Here is a 20,085-nt window from a genome sequence, read left to right on the forward strand (position 1 = left end):
CAAGAGACTAGTTATGGTTCATAACAGCATAGTTGGTGAGTTAAAATTCAGAATGCTATATCTACAAATGTACTTCCACTCACTACTCTATATGCAACCTGCTTAGAGAGATTTTGGTGAGGTGTGCTTCTGGGCTCTAGCCAAAAGAAAAAAAAAAGTATGCAAAGGTGGAAATCTCGTTCTCCTTGTTTTAGGATGAAGAAGGGTAACCAATGTTACATTATATTACCCCTTATACAAAATATTTTGTCGTGCACACAATGAGCGAGATGATGGCGTGAGCACACTTAGTGCTCACGCCATCATCTCGCTCATTGAATTGTCTGCACTGTTTCTACTATGGAACAGTAGTTCCATAGTATATTAGTATAGGTAAATGTTGTTGCAACGACTAAAGAATATGGCATACAGGGCGGCTGTCAGTATTACAGTATGGGTAACTCGACACCTCTGATGTAGCAATGGTGCATTCAGAAGTGCATTTCCACTTCCTTTTTGAGGCCGCTGGAAAAAGACAGTTTCGTTGAAAGCACACATTGGAAGCAATGGGAGATCATTAGTGCTTGCATACCTTGCTGTTCAGCGAAGGCAGCCACTTGCTTTGGCAAATGAAATGAATAGCGATGGCATGCCTTCATTTAGTCCAAGTCGGGTGAATGCTAAGCCCGCCAGGTAGGCTCGCTGTTACAGATATGGAACGGAAGACATTACACAGCACAGGAAGCACACATGGCACATGCCCCCCTGGCTCTCGAAGTTGTTCTATATCGGGAATACTCGGCATAGAAAAAAAACCTGTAGCACTCGCTTGCCCCCCTTCCCACCCCTTTTTCAACTTAAATGCGTGCTCCTCTCTGCGTCCACTTAACCCCTCATGAAAAAAATAATTTCTGCTAAACCATTGCTCCTGACTAAGATGTACGAATAGTGTTGAGTTTCCCAATAGTGAAAGTGGCAGAAAATCTTAACGAGCGCACCACCCTCTTGCACGGCACTTTCAGCTATAGTATCATTGCAAAGAAATTGCTAGCAAGTTGGTTCATTATATTGTTGAGATTTATATTGCTTCGTGTGATGGCTACATGGTTTTGGCATGTACAGTGCTCATGGAATGAGACGGATGGATGGATGAATAAACTTTATTTCGGTCCCTCGGAACGCGCCCTAGCACGTTGCGGGCCGCTCCCACGTCGGAACAGAAAGACCAAGTCTCTCTGCTGCGTCGCGGGCCCGTTGGACTGCCCATAGTTGTGCTTGGAGTCCGGAGCTTGTAATAGCTTCTTGATGCTAGATCGAAACTTTAAGTACGACAACTTGTATGCGCAACTGCTCAAGATGAACACATCTTGTCGCTATGAATCTGGCCACTAAAGGCGATGTTGGTCCTCGTGTAAGTGTATGAGTGAATGTTGTGTCAATATGACACAAAATGAAGACCATGAAAAGAAAAGTATGTGCATAACTTAGCCTTAAATAGATGTGTTTCTCTACGTCAGCACTGTGCACTTAGGTTTGGGCCCTATAAAATCCATGGCAGATGAATACATAGAACTGCAAAGTGGCATTCTTGTTGTTGCTCACTAGAGCTGTGACACTTAATGCTTTCCCGCTAGTACAATCAAGTCCTGTGATACTATGAAGCCAAAACACTCCGCCACTTCAAATGCTAATGGGCAGCTGAAAGTTCATTGTATGAGTTGGCCAGCATATCAGAGATAAATTACCAAGCTATTCTCCTACCAGAATCTGCTGAAGCAATCGCTGACGATATGCAAGCTGGGTTGACTTCTCGCAGGTTTTCATAAACTGCTGTGCACCCTGAATATGCTTTGAATCAAATAGCAGCATTCTGATGGAAAGCGGCTAGATTGTTGGTTTCCTGTGAAGTTCCTGTAAATAGTGCCAAATAGCGAGAGCTTTACTTTCTATAGTAGGAAATTTGCCTCTGGCAACAATCTGCTTTCAAATTGTGGTGTTGAGCTACTGCCGTGCAAATTACCGCAGCTCTGAAGTGGTTGCAATTAACACAAAACTACTTCAGTGTGGGTAATACATGCCATTGCAATTTGGAACATAAAACATTCATGAGAAATTGTCTTACATATGTGGAAATTGGTGGTGATTTTCAATGCTTTTGATCATGAGAACAGAAAAGATCATGTGAATTTGATATGCAGCCTGATATTTACATGGCCATGCTAGAGGCAGGTAATGTGAACCTCAATCATGGCTTACTGCAGTTATGTTGATTTATGTAAACCTAATGGCATTGATTTTATCAGCTGTGATAACAGTGTGTTTAAGTGAAATTAAGCCCATTTTATAGATGTTATTAAAACTAAGGTAAAATGCTGTGGGCTAATTAAGGTACCATTTACCCATAGTTAGCCGCAGCACGTATGACAACTATTGTATTCCTGTGTCTGGTAACGTTGCGAGTTTTGCGACTGTAAAAAAAAACGGAGAATTTGTTAGTTTGTTTAGTTAAAGGAATATCTACAGAGTTCGAGACATGTTTGTTACTTCATGTTTGTTAAATGTATTACATAAATCGTGATGATATTTCGATTGTGCAAAGAATTAGTTTTTTACATACTGTATGCAACATGCTATTTTGTAGGGTATTTATATGAAGCATATCTGATTACTTCTAAGATGGTAGCTACTGTAACAGCAGAACTGTAATACATGACGCCTTCTTATACAGGAATAACAAAAAATCGAATGCTTTTCATAATCAGAAAATTGGGAACATTGATGTAAATGCATTTAGTTAAGGAAAGACAGTTGTTTTTATAGCAGCCTTGTATGTCATTAACAAATAACTGAGACATCCATGTGGATCTGAAAAGTGCTTTCTTTTATGATCAATTTTTTATATTTTTGCAATACACGTGACAGTGTGTATATGAGAGAAAGCATTAAAATGGTGAATTGTGGGTTTCAAGCCTGTTGTGTGAGTCAGGTCTGTGATCTGTTGAATGAGCCTCTGCCTTCAAACGTTGTGCTATAGCCACTCTTAAGTTTCAACAGAATATTTTAAAAAATAAAACACTTAAAACACTCGGATGAACAGCACCAGGATTCAGTGGCATATTTAAACCTTGTACTGTACTTTTTATAGATGGTATTTTCATATAGATTCGTAATTCACCTAGGCCTTTCATTGACTCAACTCACTGTAAGACCTCTGTTAAGGAGAAATATGCTGCGCCTCTCCTGCAGCTGGGGGAAAACAGCAGTGGCGTAGCCAGAGGGTTGGTTCGGGGGGTTCACTGGCCCCCTCCCAAATTTTTACATTTTGTATGTACGCGCACAAATATAAACACATGCACAAACATACATAAAGGGAAGTCGTCCCCCCCCCCCCCCCAAAGTAAAAAAAGGTTCTTGCTATGCCCCAGGAAGACGGCATACATCTTTTGATACAATCAACTAATAGAAAAGTTCTTACTTCAGTGAACATGACTTCTTTATTGAGATGTTATTGCTAACTACCAGGTGAATCAATGGCAATCAATATCATCTTAAATCTTTTCAATTGCAAAACTGCTTCACATCCAGGCTATTGTATGTATGCATTGTAGATATTGTCTGTATATAAGTGCTAGCAGCTGTAGGCACTCAGCTAAAGGGCATACTGATATTGAATAGCACACTGTGCTTTATGTGTTTACTGCTAGACGCAACAGAAACCAGAGCCGGCGGCGGCACGCGGGCCCGGCCCGCCAGACGAAAGAATTACCGGGAGGGAAACGTGAAAATAAGGCTCTCTCATACTGAATGCCATACATGTCGGTTGTACCTTTCTCGCCCTCAGCGAACACTGAACACACTCGTCCACCTATTTTACACAGGACTACAACGACGGCAAGCAGACAATGTCTTGAGTGAACCAACATTTCTCGAAGTTATCTCTGCAGAACCTTATGCTATGGCATTACGCCGCGAACGCCACGGTAGGACACCACGCCACGGGAGGGATATAAGCAAGCTCATTTAATCTCTCTCTAGCATTCTTGAGTTGACGTCCGCAGGTGCTGCATCTGTCCTGCTCAGCTTTTAAATTCCGAGCGTGATCTCTCACACTTACGAGTGCGGAGTCTTCCAAAAACTTTTCATCAGCGACAAGTTCTTAAGCTTCGATACTTTCCTTTTCAGTACTGTACAGTGCAAGCTCATCGTTTCTGGTGCAGAATGTAATATTGTGTAAAGAAAAAAGCCGGCAGATCCCACGCATTGTGGGAATCGATGTAATGCGAAGCAGCCAGCAAAGAGCTGCATACATCGTCTTGTATGTCATTGAGGAAAATGCGTGTCATGGTTTTCATGTTAACTCCTATTATTTATGTTCGTCACACAGTCACGTCGTAAGAGACCAATATTGGTGTATATCAAGCTAGCGAAACGGCCGCCAGCGCCCCGTGAGCGTGGCACGTAAGTCATGCTGTACATGACATGCGTGTCATGATTTTCATGATAACTCGTGTTATTTATGTTCGTCACACGGTCACGTCGCAAGATACCAATTTTGGTGTGTATCAATCTAGCGAAACGGCCGCCAGCGCCCCATGAGCGTGGCACGTAAGTCATGCTGTGCATGACATGCGTGTCATGATTTTCATGATAACTCGTGTTATTTATGTTCGTCACACGGTCACGTCGTAAGAGACCAATATTGGTGTATATCAAGCTAGCGAAACGGCCGCCAGCGCACCATGAGCGTGGCACGTAAGTCATGCTGTACATGACATGCGTGTCATGATTTTCATGATAACTCGTGTTATTTATGTTCGTCACACGGTCACGTCGTAAGAGACCAATATTGGTGTATATCAAGCTAGCGAAACGGCCGCCAGCGCACCATGAGCGTGGCACGTAAGTCATGCTGTACATGACATGCGTGTCATGATTTTCATGATAACTCGTGTTATTTATGTTCGTCACACGGTCACGTCGCAAGATACCAATTTTGGTGTGTATCAATCTAGCGAAACGGCCGCCAGCGCCCCATGAGCGTGGCACGTAAGTCATGCTGTGCATGACATGCGTGTCATGATTTTCATGATAACTCGTGTTATTTATGTTCGTCACACGGTCACGTCGTAAGAGACCAATATTGGTGTATATCAAGCTAGCGAAACGGCCGCCAGCGCCCCGTGAGCGTGGCACGTAAGTCATGCTGTACATGACATGCGTGTCATGATTTTCATGATAACTCGTGTTATTTATGTTCGTCACACGGTCACGTCGCAAGATACCAATTTTGGTGTGTATCAATCTAGCGAAACGGCCGCCAGCGCCCCATGAGCGTGGCACGTAAGTCATGCTGTGCATGACATGCGTGTCATGATTTTCATGATAACTCGTGTTATTTATGTTCGTCACACGGTCACGTCGTAAGAGACCAATATTGGTGTATATCAAGCTAGCGAAACGGCCGCCAGCGCACCATGAGCGTGGCACGTAAGTCATGCTGTACATGACATGCGTGTCATGATTTTCATGATAACTCGTGTTATTTATGTTCGTCACACGGTCACGTCGCAAGATACCAATTTTGGTGTGTATCAATCTAGCGAAACGGCTGCCAGCGCCCCATGAGCGTGGCACGCAAGTCATGCTGTGCATGACATGCGTGTCATGATTTTCATGATAACTCGGGTTATTTATGTTTGTCACATGGTCACGTCGTAAGAGACCAATATTGATGTATATCAAGCTAGCGAAACGGCCGCCAGCGCACCATGAGCGTGGCACGTAAGTCATGCTGTACATGACATGCGTGTCATGATTTTCATGATAACTCGTGTTATTTATGTTCGTCACACGGTCACGTCGCAAGATACCAATTTTGGTGTATATAAAGCTAGCGAAACGGCCGCCAGCGCACCATGAGCGTGGCACGTAAGTCATGCTGTACATGACATGCGTGTCATGATTTTCATGATAACTCGTGTTATTTATGTTCGTCACACAGTCACGTCACAAGATACCAATTTTGGTGTATATCAATCTAGCGAAACGGCCGCCAGCGCACCATGAGCGTAGCATGTAAATCATGCTGTACATGACATTCGTGTCATGATTTTCATGTTATGACTTGTCATTTATGTTCGTCATACAGTCATGTTACGCCATACCAATTTTGGTGCACATTCGATTAACCAAGCGACCAGGAGAGCACAAAGTCGTAGGCGGCTAGATAGATAGATAGATAGATAGATAGATAGATAGATAGATAGATAGATAGATAGATAGATAGATAGATAGATAGATAGATAGATACGGTCAAAGTCGCAGAAGTTCGCTAAGAAATGCTTCGCATTTAAAAAAAACTGCCCGCGCTTCTTATGCCATGACGCAGATCGTTGCATTTGTCCATTATGATTGCACAGCTCTGCAATTGCACGTACAGACGGGTCCACTGTTAACAGGGACACTTGCGTGCAAGGGCATGGCCGGATTTCGCTCTCTTGCAGAAGCATGGTGGCTTAAATTTGCATAAAACTACTGCTGGTTGCCAGTTCTGACTCCTTTTGACAGACTAGTGCCTTGCATGAATAATGTTTCCGCATCCAGTAGCAATCAGTGGGTCAGCAATATGGAAGGGGATCATTCGAGTGTTTACTTTAACAGTGGACCGCACTGTACGTCGAATGTAAATCCACGTTGGATGCTTGCTTTCAAAAAAATAAAAAAAGCGCCATTTTCTCGCGGTCCGACAATATGTGAATAAATTTGAAAACGCCTATGGTGCCATGTTCAGCTCAGTCGCCCAATCACATTTTTGGGCTTTTCCTGAGCGTCGACGAAAAATATGCTGCGGATTGTCTGTTGTGTGTTGAGACAGTCCTTCGAAAATGGATAAATTGGAAAGGTGATGAATCCGCCGCGCAGTCACTTTGACCACTGTAATCATGCTGCAGCTTATACCGAACGCGACTGTGCAGCGTATGTGTCATGTACATGCGAATGTCTGCCTTGTCACCCCATGGAGCATCTGGCCTCTTCGTAGAAGTGGTCTTCACCTTTAAACACTACTGCCAAGTGAGAAAGCGCGGTGGGCTTCGCCTGCAAGCATCCCGCCCATGCGGCAAAGCTATACACACGTTTTGGACTGTGCACGGAGCGTCACTCAAGAAATATGTCGCGCTCCTGCTACCTGTAAAAGACTGTATCAGTTGTTGAAATAATGGAATGCCGAGGCAGCAAAGTGAAGTTGCAATGCCGGATAACAACTTAGTTTGGCCCTCATCGGTCGCCGTGTTTCCTATGGCTGAGCGCGAAATTCGATTACATGTTTGACATATAAGAAATACTACAGTGGGAGATCTTTTTTCGTAAGACGGTCGAAATGCCAATTAAATTACAGCTGTATCTGTAGCACATTTTAAAGGAATAGATTTGAGCGGAAACGGACGAGACATGAGTAGACAAGACGATGCTCGTGTAGTCGTCTTGTCTTCTTGTGTCTCGCCCGTTTGCGCTCAACTCTATTCCAGGATAAACCAACGCACCCAACAAAGCATTTTATTAAGCATATTTTGACCCTCGAGCTAGACATTACAGACGAATAAATAGATCGGTCATTCTTGTACCGCCTTCGTCGCCATCCGACACGGTCAAAAACGAAATGCTTCACGCGCGCTTTGTATGGATTAGCGAAAGGGCGTCAAACCGATTTGAAACTTTCAGTGACATTTGCTGAAATTTAACTGCTTTCCATATATACACATAGTATGAGCTCGAGGGCGAGGTTTCGACTCCCGGCCTCGGCGGCTGCATTTTGATGGGGCGAAATGCAAAACACACCCATGTGCCCCATTTTACGGCGAGCCTCATAATCATATCGTGTGGTTTCGGTAAGCGAAACCCCAGTAGCTATCGAGGCGAAAGCCTTATACGTATACGTCCGGTGCGAACGTGAACTCGAGCGAAAAGCCGGCGTCGACGCAAAATCGTACAAAAGTTCACATGGCCACCCGCGCGCCTCGTGGCTCGAGGCGCGCTATCTGCGCGTTCACTTTGTCTTCGCGTCGTTCGCGCGACTAAAAAAAAAAAAGGAATATACAAAAGCAGCGTTCGCGCGACGTAATGTGAACGGTAAAAAAAGATCAATCGATCAATCAATGTCTATCGCATAACGCTGTACACACAGTATTCCAATTATGTAAATAGGTAGTTTTCACAACTCAGGTGTAGAATGTGGCTTCTGCAACTTAGCGTGGCAGTCATGCAATCTACAGCGAACTCTTTCGACTGCGTGCACTCTCGACAATCGGACCCCTACTCTATGCGCCGACCGTTCAAGAACATGCGTAATCTCCGGTACATATACTCAAGCTGTTAAGAGGCCGATCTTGGACTTCGATCAATTCTCTCTCTATAGCCCCGACAGCGCGATATCACCGTTCGACAAGTCGCGAATCGCGCACGTTTTTCTTACCTGACGACCAGCCCGGATTAATGTAGCAGAGATACTCGCGAAAGGAATCGTCGCCTATGAGCATCCTTTCACAGGGAAAACACCGGCAAGAAAATCCCCGGCGAGTATCAAGCACAGTCCGCGTACGCCGCGGAAGAAAACGTGACTATGCTCGTCAGCGCGATGGATACCAGAGCGGAATCATTGGTCACTCCTCCTCAAGGTCAACCACATAGAGGCCATCCCTTCTCTCTCTCACTACACTGCTATGGTAACACTGCCCACCGCCAACCAAGATGCATGTAGCCATACCCCGCGCAACCTGCACGCGTCCACGAACAGACAGCGTGCTAATCGATACAATGCACGCTTCTGCACGCACTGAATGATGTGCCCAGGCATGCGAGGAGGCTCGTGAGATCGCCAGCACCTGCATGACTCCATCCAGCCAATGGCTCCAGGTATTCTCACCCGACGCTCCTCCCTAGCACATCCTATTTTTGTAATGCTCCGCCAACGCGCGGTGTGAACACCCGATATCGAGAGTGTATAGCAAGCCATAGCATCACGCTCGCGTGCATGTCAATCCACTTAGAGCAGAGTGATAATCGATGAAACACCTACACACGGAGCAGGAGGCATTCGGGGTCCCTTCTGTCTGTACACGGGTATGTCGTGCGAACATTACGCCGCAACAGTGCTTGATTAATTCGCCCACCAGGCTTAAGCTGCTTAGGCATCCTCCATGTCGAGGTGCTCAAGTTACCTGTTGCGGATATAGTGCTTCGATACTCTTGTTTCACAACAGCAGGTGCTCTATAGCCCGAGCAGGTAGGTGATGAAAGCTTTGACAAGACGCGGGGTGAAGGGACACGTGGACTTCGCTGATTCGATTACTGACTGTCTGAACACGCCGCATTGTATAGCTCTCGGTCCACAGTCAGATTGCTTCAATACTCAAACCTCCCTGCCTTTCCATCCTCGTCCTCTCTCTCTCTCTCTCTGTCAGATTGCTTTATTTAATAAGAGTTCCACGGATGTCGACATAAACCCCCTGTATTGCTGCGAGCCCACGAAAAGCACTATCAACTATCGTAGTAGCAGCGGCAACACGTGTATACTTTGCCCACGCGCGACACTCCGGTGAGAATTTACTATTGCTTAGAAGAACGGCAGGAAGTGGAAGATGGAAGCTTGCGATGAAAAAATAGGTCAACAGGGGGTGGGGGCTCGAGCCGACGTTTCGACAAGTGGACTTGTCTTCTTCAAGGCTTGTATTCAAGTTCCAGCTTTGAAGAAGACAAGTCCACTTATCGAAACGTCGGCTCGAGCACCCACCCCCTGTTTACCGATTTTTTTTTTATTGCTTAGAAGATGGGTTAAAGTTACGAGCATTCCTTTTTGAACGAGGTGCGTTGGTGGGTGGTTAACGTTCCCGCGGCTGTTGCTCCTTATATATACCTACCCAATGCGTTTATTGTCACTTCTCAAAAGGAGCACTGACACGATAGTTTGTGACGTTGTTGTCCCCCCAGAAAAGAACATAACAAAATATCATGTCAGTACCCCTTCTGACGCCCCAGGAGATAGGCTGGCGAGTCTCAGAGCGTTATATATATATATATATATATATATATATATATATATATATATATATATATATATAACGGCCTTGTGTATATATATATATATATATATATATATATATATATATATATATATATATATATATATATATATATATATATATATATATACACACACACATATATATAAGCTACGGTAAAATTTCTACGAACCTATTGCATTCTCGTTTCCAGAGAGTTGTGCGTATGTGCGTCGTGATGTTATGACACGTTGGAGGTGGTACTTAGCGTGGGAGTGGATCATGGCGAACTTTTTGCCGCTGCGGTATGTTGCTACACCGGGTCGAGTAACGATATAGTATAGTGTACCAGAATGACAGACGAGACCGAGCGAGCCGCAGTGAGTGGAAAGAACTTCAAGCCGTTCTACTTCTGCGTTTCGTACCAGCGTCGTGCGCGTCATAACATCATGACGCACACCCACCTCTCTGAAAACAAAAAGTGAAACAGGTTCGTAGAAAATGGAATATAGTAAGTTATTTAGGGGGTTTTCAGGCTCACGGACCTTTCTTTTAGGTTTTACACACCTGCTACTTTCAGGCAATGCAGAAAAAATAACAACAAGAAAATAGCGTGCGAGTATGCACCTTTAAAAACCGTGCCTTGTGTTTCACAAAATTGTCGGACATGGACGAAATTTATTGTTTAGAAAAGCAATATATTTTCATTACAGGTGCTGCTTTCCTGTAAACCCTGCTCTTGGAAAATCTGATGTATAGGTTCGAGCCGCAGTGGCGCTGGTCTTTAAATTATCGTCAACATTTTTCTCTGTCAACTCCATTGTTTGCGTCCCTATGGATAGAAAGTTGTCGTGTCGCAGTGCGTCGCGAATATCGGTTTGGCATTTAGAAGACAACAATTAATGGCTTCCCAACTTTCGCGCCGGAAACGGGTGACAGGAACCTTAAGGGCAAGCCTATGTCGCAAATAATAAAAAAAAAAAACAAAAAAAAGCGCAACATGATGCGGGAAAGAGTGTCTTGCCTAGTTCGCATTATGCGGATTTCGAAAATATAGGCGTAAGCGTGAGATGGACGGATGGATGGATGAACAACTTTATTGAGGTCCTTCGGTGCGCGCGATTAGCGCGCAGCGTGAGATGTTTCGTCATTATTCTTCATTAGCACAATTTAGCGGGAGCTTTAGAATATTAGTAGCATAGGGGCACCCAGCATCTATGCGTCTGCTGCCATTGGGTCACGCAGGAGGTACGAGTTTGAGAACAGGGTTTCGAGGTCGTGTTGTGCTTACAACACTACAGCGGCTAGAAGGGTAAGCTGCGATGAATATTTATTAAAAGAAGAAGGACTTGAATTGACATTGACATCCGGTATATATATTCTATCAAATTTTCTTGAAGAAGATTAAGGCACGGGAAACTTCTAAATAACTGTGCAGCCCCCCTCCTCCTCCATAACTCCTTTACCATGTCCCGCACTTCTTGTCCATTTAATCTCTCTATATAGCTATAATTTCACTCCTCCTCTACACGCATCCTTCCATACACCTCCATTCCCTATAAGGGCCGTCGTTGAAGTGTCCGCAGCCTTGAGCTAAAAGGCGCAGTGGAGTCAGGACTCGGCAGAAATTTCCTTCTCCTTGCCCTGTACAGCTCTTTCCATTACGAAATAAACAGCCAGTTAGGAGACACTTTAAGCAGCTGGCGCCCATTATCCCCGCGCTCGCCGTCGCTCAACTGTCAGCGAGGCACGACGGGTGCACATCTTCCAAAACGCGAACGACAGGGCTCTCGGAAACTCGGCCTTCCACGGTTCAGCGAGCGCCGCTGCTTGGGAGCGAACAAATTAGAGCGGCGGCCGCCGCGGAATAGACGGCGCCGCAGCGATGCTTCTCCCGTCGATTGATTTTTTTAAGAGACGAGAGAGCAGCGCGACCACGGAGAGAAGGGTGCGCTCAGCGGCGTGTCCTCTCGACCCTGCCGGCGCCGCCGCCGCCGGGGACGTGGAGAGGAACGGAAAGGAGGCGAGGGGAAAAGACGGTCGAGGAGCCGTGCAGGATCAGTCTTGTACAGGGAAGAAAAGGATGCCCGGGAGAAGCACGTCTATTTATAGCCACGCCCCGTGGAGAGCAGGCTGTTGCGCACAGTCGGACCGCAGCAAGTGGACGACTGCTGCTGCTGTCCTCGCCATAATCAAGGATCTCGGCCGCTGAAACGTTGGGAGACGTGCGCAACTTTCATCAGCAGCAACACGTCGATCGTGATGCACGATGATGATGATGATGCTGGTGGCCTCAAATGTATACAGTTGCGCATACCACAAAGGCGAGCCGACCGAAAATAAGCGTGGCGTTCACAGATATGTCAACGACACTAACTAATAATGCCAATAAAAACAGTCAGTTTCGCCCAAACGCAAAAGCGCTGCTTCATGACGATGACGATTTCAACGCTAATACGATGACGATCGTGGGACAATCTTGTGCGCGGTGGTGCACAAGATTATCTATAGACCGGTGGAAACCCGCCGGCGTTGGTCAGCGTCCAAAGAAAAGATCAGAGAAATTTAGCACGACGTTCCGCACAGCGCGCTGTGTGCAAAGCTGCTCAGCAAGGACGTCATTGTGTATGTGCGTGCGCACAACATTGACGCCAACAGTGAAAGTCAGAACGCTTCCGCACTCCACCTCGAGCCCAGCCGATCGAGCGGAGCGTGAAAGGTCCGCCTACTTGGCCTTGTTGCTTGAAGCCACGTGACTGTATCACGTGGCATGACAATGTTTTGAGCTAAATTTAATTTGAACGAGAAGAGGTTAACCGCCGATCACTGAGTTTTTTTGCAAGAGACTTGAACACGATTATGAAACTTCAACTTGATAAACTTCAAACGGGCTGGCGTTTCGTGTCGAGCCGTCAACTTAGGCTTTTTCAACGGTGGTAGTTGGAGTGGTGATGTTGCTAATGGCCAGGTTAAGCTTAGCAGGCCTGACTGCCAAATGCTCCAGCTGCTTTCTGCTCTGCGGAGTTGCTATAACTAAAATCATCAGGAAAAACACAAATTCACGGTAGCACTGAATGTTGAAATGTTATCGATATGTGTACCTCGACGTATGCACATGACAAATGGTCACCCTAATCTTTAAAATATATTTGCATTTAAATGAGGTCTTCAGCGTTTCCAAGAAAAAAAAGGAACACTGACACGTATCACACGTTTGAGGCAATTTCAATTCAATTCAATTGATTGGCTTTGAATTGAATTGAATTTTCTTGACAAGTCAAGAGGGAGGCGAGGAGTACAGGCTTACGTGTCTGACAAAGAACCCCGCCTCCACACACGTTTGAGTCAAAGATGAACATTCTTCTTTAGATCCACAGCCTTGCACACGGCGGGGGGGGGGGGGGGGGGGGAGAGCCCCCCCCCTTAATCACCTAAGAGGGGGGCGCAAAATCTGCCCCGTACATTGACCCTTCTAGTTAACTAAGAGGGGGGGGGGGGCAAAATCTGCCCCATACATTGACTTAGTAGGGTGGGGGGGGGGGGAGCTGCGATGAACCTTTGCCCGCCCTGATGGGCAACCCTGCGCACGCCTATGTTTAGATCCTATTGCTTTTATACGTTAGATTTAAGCAGTAGCAAAACCGAGACAAGATAAATTGAAGCCTTAAAACATTTATACACAAACATTTGTAAAACATTGTTGTGAACATTGAGCTCTTTGGGAAAAAGAACTGCCCTCAACGTTAGGTCGAATTTGCCTGCATCTTCTCATTGCAATGGGATTCGTACTAATTGTCTACAGGAAGAAGTTATGCGCTTTACGTGTATTGCGAGAGGAGGGAAAGAACTGCGAGCTTCCCTTTGAAACATTTTTATTTTTTTATTATTATTATTATTTTGCAGCAAAAGAGAGATGAAAGAAAGGTAAGGCATAGGGCGGTTAACCAGAACGATTCTCCAGCTTTCTGTTTGCAGAAACGGGCGCAGATGTAATACCACTTTTATTTCACCGACTATATATACCAGCTCTAAGCACGACTGTTTTTCGCTAAACTGCCTCTTCCTGCGTCATTACAGAAGCGGCCGGACGAACCATGTGCCACAAGGACAAAGCCGTTCCAAAGTGCACCTAACTGTAAGCGGGGCAGTCTTTCCGAGAACAGTTTAAAACGAGCGAAAAAGTGCCTCCTAAAGCACTTTTCCCCAAAATCACGTGGCCCGACTACGTTAAAGAAGTAAGTTACAGCAGTTCTCTTTTTTCTTTGAATTTCTGAGGAGACATGGGCATTTAGACGAATGGGGCATTCTAAGCCGGCTTAGACAGAGAGTGAGAGAAAAGGCAAAAAAAAAAACAGAAGAGAAAGAAACCACCCAACCAGCAAATCACTTAGCGAGGGTACTCGCAAGATTAGGAGCAGATCACATTATACCCTTAAAAAAAATAAGAAGAAGCACGAGCGTTTCCTAAACCAGCCTTTCGAAGAAAGAGAAAGAGTAGGAAAGAAAGACTGGAGAGTTAAGACATTATACGAGCGACTAGGGACAGACTCCCCAAGTGTCTACGGAAACAAAGCAAGTCAAAATTGGCTTATATAATAACTGGAACGGCTGACTTCTTCATTACGACGTGGTTTTAAACTAATTAAGTTGTGGTCACAAAGCCACGCCTCGATAAAATGAGGAAAAATTCCAGAAAAGTCACGAATAAGGGAAGAGGGAATTGACAACGCAGTAGAAGAAGGTGGGCACCCAATACGAAATTTCGAGGAACGGTTTAGCTTCATTTATCCTAACTTTAGGGGCCCCCCGACGTCGCCCATGCAAGAGCGCAACGCACTGCAGCACACGCGAACTTGGGTGCAAATATCGCACGATTTAACGATATCCGAAAATAGTTTAAACGAACTAAAGATACGCATTTCTTGGACATAATAGAAACGCCAAGGAATTATACTTATTAACGCGAAATGAACTCTTGCGGCGGAAGTCAAGGGTTCAACCTATAACGTTCTACAAGCCTACATGAATAATAAAGCGGACAACAGCTCATGAAGTATCGAGAAATCCTCGAACAAGAAACGTGACCGGAGTCGACGTTTCGACCAAGGGATTTCTCTTCGTCTTGCCCTGACAAAAGCGAGCACACATGCCGCAATGCTGGTTCCAGCGACATGCTTTGTCCAATGGCTTCTAATCAATATACGAATACTATAGTTATAGGTTTATAATTACTGAAACTATATAACCCTATGACGCATGCGCGCGCTTACGACTCCGAGGACCACTTCAATCGTGGTCGCTCTGAGAACGACGCGCCGCGGTGACTCAGCGGGTTTGATGTCATGACACTATAAGGGCGAGTCCGCGGCATACCAGTATAACGGCTGCGGCTTTTGCGTCATGTCGGAATCGGAAAAGAAAATGGATTGCGTCAAAGCGTTAGTCCATGCTAGAGAACACCAGGCCATGAATAATTATCCCGGATACAAATCAATCAATCAATCAATCAATCAATCAATCAATCAATCAATCAATCAATCAATCAATCAATCAATCAATCAATCAATCAATCAATCAATCAATCAATTTTATCTGTAGAGGCGAAATTGAACAACGATCTTTCTGCGCTCTCAGGAGCTGGAAGGCAACCAGTTGAAGTCGGACTTCTCGCATATTGTTTGACATACAAAAATGTAAATGACTTATTAGTGTCACGGCAATATAGAAACTCACGAATGTTATACTACGGCAAACACACATACGTGGGTGACAGGGTGACATTTGAACCACAGGTAAGATGTGACAAGCGCCGACGCTGTATGCATTAACAGTAGTAATGCAGATCTATCGATAGTACTATCGATACTATCGATGGCTGAGTCACTATCGAACTATCGATGGTGAAAAATACTATCGATAGCGCTATCGATAGTAAGTACTATCGATAGTATAAAATCAACAGCGCGGACTCACTGCAGAATAAACTTGGTTCCCCGCGCGCGTGGTACATAGTGGAGCCGGAAGAGCAGGCTGAAGGGCAAGAAAGTTGGCACGATTGCGTTCTTCACGAGAGTGCTTTGCTTACGCATGATCATAGAGTCAAACTGTTCGGCTGTAGCGGAAAGGAAGCCGTTACCTGTGGTGTACCTGCGCGGCTTCAGATTTATGTTGCATTTTACGAATTAAAAAAAAAAGTATCAAGAACTAAGTTTGTTAATTGTAAGGTGTAACTGGTTGCCTTTGGATATGAATTTATTGATGGACATATTCTGCCATTTTCACTGCGGAAATAATTTATTTCTCTCGCCAAAATTGTTCATAAATTAAGTGAAGCTGATAGTAGGCTATCGCAAATATATTGGCAATTTGGCCGGCCAGCAACAGCATCATTATTCACACCACTATCGATAGTATTGTCACGCGGTTGTGACGGTGAAGAATGCTGCACCAAGACTGGGAAATACGGAGCTCTTTATTTGGGCCAACTTATGCCCAGAAAATCAAAACTCAAAATATAAGCGATACACGCTGCGTACTGATAGCGGCGAGAACAGTCGTCCGCCGTCGAGTAATCTGATCATCGGTGGAACGCGTCGTTTTTTATACATCAGTCATCGAGACTTCCCGCGTTCTGGAGCTTGCGTAAGCTCTCGAATAAACTTGACTATTCGCGTCTGGCGCGTAATCTTAATTAACGGAATGGTCTCATACAATCGTGAAGCTTCTCAAACATTACGGCGCGGTCTGCGTCAAACGTTGCTAACAGTCTTTGTGAGTGAAACCAGAATACATCAAAACAAAGCAATGAACAAGCGTGGCAGTAATATCGCTAGTAAAATTAACGATGGTGCTACCGATTGCGCTATCGATAGTCAACTTACCGATAGTTCTGCATCACTAATTAACAAGCATGACAAGTGACATTTTGGACCACGGGTTCGGGGTGACAAAGGTAAACGCCTCCCGGCCTCAAGAGTCGATAATTAATTTTGGTCCTAGAAATTAGGTTGCGGTCAAATGGAGAAGGAGAAGGTTCGAAGTTTAACAGGGTAGCCAAATTTTATTGAACTTGGTTCGCATCTGCCGGTTTCATCTCACATCACCCATTTGGTACATATGAACTAAATACCGTAAAATAGAAACAACCAATGAAAGATAAAGTGTGCTTCAACCCACGGGTTCAGATCTTCGAGGAAGGAACGTCATATACGTTTTCAGAGCGCAAGTCGTGTTCATTTTTATGTCTGAGCGTCAAACGAATGCTTCACGAAGTGTAAGCGCAGGATGGCTCATGACGATCACGGCGTACATATCGAAGCTCGGAATCCAATAAAGGGATGGAATTGAACATACGTATCCGGGCCTTGTCCATATGAATATGCAATACTTGCTGGAAGTCGTTCAGAGATGAGCTCGTACGTTTTCAAGCGAACCGTGAAAACTCGAAATGAAAGATGGATCGAACAGCCCACGTTCGTTTCATAATCCAAAGGCTGGCGTATAAAGAAAAAGTTATAAGATGAGCAACTCATTCGAAGAGTAGGGAAAAAATATTTGTCTCTCCGTTACTCTTGGCAGGGTCGCCGGAATTTTCGTGCGCTGGATCGTCGTTCCGCACAAACATTTGCGAAAAGGTTGAAATACCAAAACTCGTTCAGTTCGACAGTTTTTATCTTTTTTTTTTTCACGTGACTATAAAAGAGAAAAAAAAATTCGGGAGATCCCACGTACCGTGGGAGTCGATGTTATGCGAAGCAAGCGGCGGGAAGGTGACTGTGGCGTAATACTCGTATTTTTTTACTGAGCGACACGGTTACAAAATGGCGCTAAAGATTTCTATAAATTTTATACACACACATATATGTTGAAGAGCCGCATATGTGTTATATAACCAGTTGTTTACAGTTAGGTAACGCTGCCAACGGCAACGTGGGCATTACCAACACCAGAAGCGGTAAGCTGATATGTAGTGCTTATACGTGTCCCGAGAATGCACGCACGTTTCACGGACCCGTGTGCATGTGTGCAAGAAGTTCTTGACAGTTCTTGAACAAGGGCATCATCACCGTGATCAGAGAGCACCAGCAACAAGGGGTCCATGTGTAGTGAAGTATGTGGTATAGTAGAGCTGTTGGAATTCGTGGATGCCTCGGTCATTTCGTCGACAAATTGTCTGTCGATAGAGCCGGCGACATGTCGGAACATGAAGCCGCCCTTCGCGTTGGTGAGGTATAGGCCGTCGAGGCTGGTAGGCCTGGGGAGTGCTACGTACAACAACATCAGTGGATGGTGCTTGTCGTATTCGTAGACTACCTGGGCGTATGTGGCCTACGTAGCCTAGTCTACAAAGCGGCTGTCAATCAATCTGGCATCATCCTCTGTCAGCATGAGGCCATCGCCCAGCCTCGTAAGAAATGAAGAGGACACTGCGTCGTTCTGGTGGACGAAGTGCACTTTACGGTGCGGTGATGTGGATATCATATTGTAACACCGGTCTCCACAAGGATGTGGTATTTACACTAATTATTGAGGGGCGAACTTGTGCCCAAAGCCAAAAGGAAACACAGAAAATTCGGAAGTTGGTTGGTTGGTTGGTTCCTCAGTACTTTGGCTCAACCCACTGCGGGGGATAGGCCATGAAGCGGACGGTGCTTTGCTTAGGAAACTAATTCACTTAGTGAAGGAAAAAGCTGAAATGAAATGTTTAGCCTTTACATATAAACTCGCAAGATTTAAAGAAGAGAAAAAAAGAAGAAAAAAACGCCTATATGGAAACAACAACAAGAACAATAAAATATATATATATATATATACAGTTGCATATAAGACAACTGAGGCTACACTCAACATTCAATTCTTTTGGATTCTCGTAAAAAATTAGAGACAGCGTTGAAAACGCTCCTGTGGCTAAAACCAAATATGGTTGCCCCAAATGAAAGAATCACCGGAAGTGACAAATTCAAGCCCAACTTCCGCAGGGGTTCTTCTAGTAGTCTTTTTCTTTGTGTTTTAAATCTTCGGCACGTCAAAAAGAAGTGCTCCAGAGATTCCCTCTCATTACAGTGGAGGCATAACGGTGACTGAGCCAGACCCGACCTGTGAAGGTAAAAGTTCAGTGGTGGGACTCGACAGCGTAGCCTTGTAAATAGTATCTCTTCCTTCCTAGATGAACACCATCTGCTCTTCCAAGGAAACTTTAGCTGTGGGAAATCTGATGAAAACAAAGGAGATTTATCGAAGTTATTGGCCGTGGTACGCTTTTCAAATCTCGCTGCTGTGACATACGCTGACGTGGGCAATACAGACAAAATATAGGGCCATCATGGGATGATATTGCCAGTGCATCCGCATATTCATTGAGTGCTAGCCCTCTATGGCCTGGTACCCACACTAATCGAACCAGCCGTACATGCCTGGGAATCATCGAATAGAACGTCTGTATGGTACTCGATAAATTAGGTGCACTTAACGCAGAACAGACAGAGAGGCAGTCTGTTAGTACAACCACTGCTGATAGACACTGGGGCAATTTACTCAATGCTAGGACTATTGCCAGCAATTCAGCCTGGTAAATAGGGGGAAGGAACCGAAAGTCCGCAGCTCTCACGAGCCTCTCATTCGAACGCCGTCTTTCTCTTCTTCACGCGCGTTGGCTGCTCGGCCGAAGCAGCTCGTGCGCATGCAGGGCCGGCCGGCGCATTGTGGCTGGCTTCATCTGTCGTAGCGGTGCCGTCTTCGTTTCGCTTCGTTTGCGACGCCTGCATTGTACGGACTGATGGCAGTTTTCCGTGGCAATATGTAACTTTCGTTCATGTATTCCACCGGGATCGAGCGATGCTTCAATATAGCTTGCTGAATCATAGGAATACAAACGTAATGTTTTTTAGACTGCTATAAAAGCGGAGCCAACACTGGAACCACAGACGTTAATCCGATATGACGCCTGTATCGTAGGAGTAAACATCTTAGGAGTATCCTGTAGTGTTTATTGCTTTCTTGTAAAATTAGATAGCAAGCACCACAACCACAATTGACGTTGCACCGATATTAC

The 20,085-nt window shown here is 45.0% G+C and overlaps 2 protein-coding genes across 3 annotated transcripts in view; one reads left to right on the forward strand and one right to left on the reverse strand.

Moving 5' to 3' along the window:
- LOC119387368 (RNA/RNP complex-1-interacting phosphatase) overlaps positions 1 to 2,947 on the forward strand; it is an 88,295-nt gene extending 85,348 nt beyond the window's left edge. For both annotated transcript variants that reach the window (XM_049413497.1, XM_037654736.2), the window contains one exon: positions 5 to 2,947. The gene's annotated coding sequence lies outside the window, so the exon portion shown is untranslated. The remainder of the gene's footprint in view (positions 1 to 4) is intronic.
- LOC119387370 (uncharacterized) overlaps positions 1 to 20,085 on the reverse strand; it is a 96,112-nt gene that overhangs the window by 24,423 nt on the left and 51,604 nt on the right. The window lies entirely within an intron of this gene.

This window comes from Rhipicephalus sanguineus, chromosome 3 (assembly GCF_013339695.2).
Source record: "Rhipicephalus sanguineus isolate Rsan-2018 chromosome 3, BIME_Rsan_1.4, whole genome shotgun sequence".
In the NCBI taxonomy this organism is placed as follows: domain Eukaryota; kingdom Metazoa; phylum Arthropoda; class Arachnida; order Ixodida; family Ixodidae; genus Rhipicephalus; species Rhipicephalus sanguineus.